Consider the following 5,523-nt stretch of genomic DNA (forward strand, 5'->3'; position numbering starts at 1 on the left):
ATGCCAAAGGGTAGAGAAGAAGGAGGATGACTTACCAGAGGACAAGGGATTTTTAGAACAGTGAAAATACTTTGTAAAATGTTCTGTATGGTGTACAGTAAAGGACACATATCATTATGCATTTATCCAAGTCCATCAAGACTCAACACAGGGCCAGGGATTTAGCTAGTGGTTCTGCCACCTGCCTCACTGGGGCAAGGTCCTGAGTTCAATCTCTGCTACCAAAAAAAAAAAAAAAAAGTCTGAACCCAGTGCAAACCGTGGACTTCGGTGGATGATGATACATCCATGATGGTCCACTGACTGCACAAATACCCTATTCTTATCATTCTACACTGCAAACATGCACTAATAAAAAAGAATATCAAAGTGATGAAAAGCAAATGAAACAAAATGCACCCCTCTGGTATAGGAAGCTGGTGGTGGAGGAGGCTCTGCAAGTGTGGGGAATCATGACACATGGGAACTCTGCTTCCTGTTCAGTTTTGCTGTGAAACTAAAACAGCTCTAAAAAATAGAGGAAAGAAAAAGAAATGAGGAAAATAAATATATTGAAAACAGAAGGAGAGGGCTACCTTATGACGTAGTAGCAGAAAATTTAGCAGTACTGTTTTTGTTTGTTTGTTTTTTACAGTAGCAAAGTTTTACTGAAGGTAGGAAAAGAAGGAAGCTCTTCAGAGCAATTTTGGGCCACTTTAAGGAGGAAAAGAAGTACACCTTACATCATAAGGGCGGGCTATTTGTGTAAGAAAGAAATAACACACTGGCAAAAACTCAATGCGGACTGTCACTCAGTCCTCAGGCTGACATCAGGTCTAGGCCATCCTACCAAAAATGGGCTCAAGTTCTCACAAGCAATCCAGATTCAGGGCTTTGGGAACTGTTCTGGGCATGTGTCCTGGGATTTTGCAATTAACAAATGCCTACTTCCCCAGACAGCTTTGCCACACCCTAATCGCCTGTTGCATTTCCCCCTGAAAAACACAAATCCACATAATTCTTTACAGGGTAGCAGTACTGCTACTTACAGTGATGGGCAAAGTAGAAAATGTATCTAATGAGCTACATGATCTAGTTAAGATTTTCAGGCAGGGTGCTAAAAGTGCCACTTGGCTTTTTCTGCTGCTTTTAGTAAAATGCAAGAGATGAGCTGAAGAAAAAACACTAAAATATAAAGAATCTCAGACTTACTGAGCTCAAAACTGAAACTGTTTCTCATTCTCAGAACTTCCAAGATTTTTAAATTAAATAATGATTTCACAGCAAAGACTAAATCCAGTGAATGACTGTAAGATCTTCAGTTAAACCCTTACAGCTGAGGCAGTATCTAAGGAAACTATTCATTTAACAAAAAGCCTAAAAGATATCAAAACAGACTCTCATAAATTCACTCCATTAAACAAAAAAAGCCTTCTAAGACACTTAAAGATGATATTCCCCTTTGGCCTTGCAAGAAGATCATGTTAAGAGGGGACTGTCTTGAAAATGTTTCTGTGCAGCTTTTGTCTAATGGAGTTGACTATAAATCTATTCATTAAAATTTCACAAAGCTTTAAAAATAACTATATTTTCTTGTATTCAAAGGAACTGAGGGTACAAAATGAGAGCTCTTTGGATCCTTGAACCACTATAACCCAGAATTAAGTGTAAAAAACAACTCAGGGGCAAATTCTGGCCATTTCTATTGAAACAAGAAGGAATACTCTGAAATTAGAACCAAGGACTCAGAGGACAGAGTTAAAAGACTTAAAGAACAATTTCCACTCTTCTGGTTCCTGAACATCCTCATCTCCCTGCCTTCACTTCCTGGCTACCCTGAGGGTTGCTAAAAAGCACAAGGAAATCAGAAAAGGAAGAGAGTAGCCACAACCAGTGAAATATCACCAAGGACACTGACGCTCCCCATTCTGAACACCAGCTCCTAGAGGCTCTTTGGTGAGAGCCTCATTCACCAGCTTTGTTACTTTTGCTGTTACCACTTCAGAAAGTCCAGGTGGGTGGTTTCTGAAGTGTTCCACCTCAGATGCCGGCCCTGATACCATCAGTAAATGTACACAGATCCCAGTAAGCAGTGGTATGGATCAGAGCAGCAAAGCTGTGGACAGATCCAGCCAGAGCCCCACACTGATCCCAGTGGCTTGGCCACACAGGCCCAAGCCAAAAGTTCATGCAGAAAAGAGCTGCACAGCTGCACAAGCATCAGCCAGATTCCTGCCCTAATACTATCCATAAGTGCACAGAGATCCTAGCCAGAATCCTGCTCAGATACCAGGGACTGAGGTGCACAGCCCTCTGTCAAAGGCCTTCCCAGTCAACAGCTACATAGGAGCCCTAGCCAGAGGCACACCTAGATGCCAACCCAAGCATGCACAGGCCCCAGCCAGAAGCCTGCCCAGACAACAGGTCTGTTCAGAGAACCAGAAGACCACCATTCTGAATTCAGGAATTTGTGCACAATTAAGCAGCAGAGCAAAGGCCTCTCAGTGGCTTGCTGAAAATAATTGAAGACCACTGAGTAAGCAAAAGTTGCCTCAACAAAGGCACAGCAGGCTGCATCTGCTGAAATGAGAAGACATGTACACGAGTCTCAAAACCAGTCTTCCAGGTCACCTCAGGCAACCACAAAGGAAAACAAGATGGAATAATCTGATACACAGCCACCTGGACTCCCTGAACTGGCAACAAAAGAGGATCTGCAAAATATGAAATCAGAAATAATTTATCAGATTACAACAGAGATTGTGCCCACAGAGCAAGACATGATTAATAAATCTAGAGCAGACACAGATTTTAAAAAATAGAGGAGCTGAGGAATATGATGGAATCCCAACATAGGAAACAAATGAAATGCATATCAGATGCAAACATTTCCACGAGATTAAAAACTCCATTGAAAGTTTACGCAGCACAATGAGCCAAAAAGGGGTCATAATTTCAGATATAGAAAATAGGATTGCAATTACTGAACAGGAAAAGAAACACATCTTAAAAATAGTAAGGGGCCATGAGAAATCAATCCAGCAGTTGCTAGATGATGCAAAGAATAACAAGACTGATCAGAATCAATGAAGAAACAGGAGAGAGTGCAGATGACATTTTTTTAAAAAAAAACTGTTCTCAGAAGTAATAGCAGAAAACTTCCCAATTAATGGAGAACAACTTGACTTACAGATAAGCGAGGTATATAGGACCCCAACTAGCCATGATCAAAAGAAATCTACACATAGTCATATAATAGTTAAGATTCCAGAAACCCAACAGAAGAACAAAATTTGACAAACAGAGAAAAGAAACAAATCACACACAAAGGAAAACCCATCAGAATCAAAGCAGACTTCTCAGGCAAGAAGAGATTAGAGTGACACATTTCAAGCCCTAAAGGAAAACAACCTCCAACTCAAAATGATGTACCCTGCAAAACCATCTTGCAAAATTGATAGAGAAATGATATATACTTTCATGACAAAGAGCAATTTAGGAACTTCCTGAATACCAAACCAAATTTTTTAAAAAATTTTTTAATGTTTTAAGAAAAGAAAATAGGATCACAATCCAAGGAAGCCCAGAAGAATTAATCCATCAGGCAGGACATGAAATTAAATGCAAAGGGGGAGAATCCAAACAAAAAGAAAAAGTCATGACAAGAATAAGTCAATCCATATCAGTCAGTGATAACCATCAATGTTAATAGTCTCAATTCATCAATCGAAAGAAATAGACTGGAAGAATTCATCAAGAAGCAAGATCCATCAATATGCTGCATATAAGAAACATACTTAATTCAAAAAAGAAACTCATAGACTGAAAGTTAAAGGGTGGAAAATAATACTCCATGCTACAGGAACCAAAAAAAAAAAAAAGCAGGAGTAGCTATCCTCTTTGCAGACCAAGTGGATTTCAAACCAACACTGATTAAGAGAGACAAAGGACACTACATTCTTGTAAAAGAAACAGTCCAAGAGGAAGAGATGACAATTATAAATATATAAGCACCAAACACTAGTGTTACAAAGTATATAAAACAAATATTAACAGGCATGGAAAATCAAATAAGCACTAATACAATAGTAGTGGGGAACCTCAATACACCAATGTCACAAATAGATAATCCACTAGACAAAAAACAAACAAAGAAATACTAGAACTCAATTGAACTCCTGAGCAAATTAAGTTAATAGATATTTACAGTATGTTTCACCCCATACAATCAGAGCACAAATACTTTCCAGGTGCACATGGGTCATTCTCCAAAACAGGCCATATACTTGTGCATAGAAGATGTTTAAGCAAGTGCAAAGGAATTGAAGTTATCCCCTATATGTTATGAGACCATACTGCAATGAAGTTAGAGATCAATAGTAAAACAAACCACAAGAATTTCATAAACACATGGAAATTGAACAATACATGTCAGAACAACCAATGGCTCACAGAGGAAACTGAAGAAGAAATCAGACAGTTTTGACAATTAAATGACAATATCAATATGACATATCAGAATATATGGGACACAATGAAAGCATTCTTACAAGGGAAATTCATAGCTGTGAATACTCATATTAGGAAAACAAAGCAAGCTGATGTTGAACCTCAAGCTTTTAGAAAAAGAAGAGCAGAATATACACAAAGCTCATACAAAGGAGGAAATTATAAAGATCAGAGTAGAAATCAATGCAATGGAGACTAAGAGAATGATACAAAAAAATCAATGAAGCAAAGAGTCAGTTCTTCAAAAGAATAAACAAAATTGACAAAGCATTAGCCAACCTTAACCAAAAAAAAAAGTAAATAAAGACCTAAGTCCATGAAATTACAAATGAAAAGGGTGAAATTACAACAGAACCAGCAGAAATACAGAGATTCATCAACACCTACTTTGAGAACCTATATGCCAGTAAGATGGAAAACACAGAAGAAATGGACAGATTCCTAGATGCATATGAATTAACAAACTTGAATAAAGAAGATCTAAGAATTCTAAACAACCCAATACTGATCAACAAAATTGAAAATGTAATTAAAAACTTACCAACTAAGAAAAGCCCAGGCCATGATGGCTTCACCAGTGAATTCTATAAGACATTTAGAGAAGAACTATTGCCACTACTCTTTAAATTCTTGAATGAAATTGAAAGGGAAGCAATACTCCCAAATTCATTCCTGGAAGCAAGCATCACCTTAATCCCAAAAGCAGAGAAAGACCCAACCAAAAAAGAACTACAGGCCAATATCACTAATGAACATAGACCCAAAAATCCTTAATAAGGTACTGGAAAATAGAATACAGAATCTCATCAAGAAGATTATGCACCATGGCCAAGTGTGATTCATCCCAGAGATGCAGGGATGGTTCAATATATACAAATCAATAAATGTAATACTCTGTATTAATAGAGCCAAGGACAAAAACCAATGATTATCTCAATAGATGCAGAAAAAGCATTCAACAAAAATCCAACACACATTCATGATTTTAAAAAACCCTACAAAAAATTAGAATAGATGGTCTCTACCTTAATCTGA

The sequence above is a fragment of the Fukomys damarensis genome, unplaced genomic scaffold (genome assembly GCF_012274545.1).
Source record: "Fukomys damarensis isolate Sample0158 unplaced genomic scaffold, DMR_v1.0_HiC HiC_scaffold_33, whole genome shotgun sequence".
In the NCBI taxonomy this organism is placed as follows: domain Eukaryota; kingdom Metazoa; phylum Chordata; class Mammalia; order Rodentia; family Bathyergidae; genus Fukomys; species Fukomys damarensis.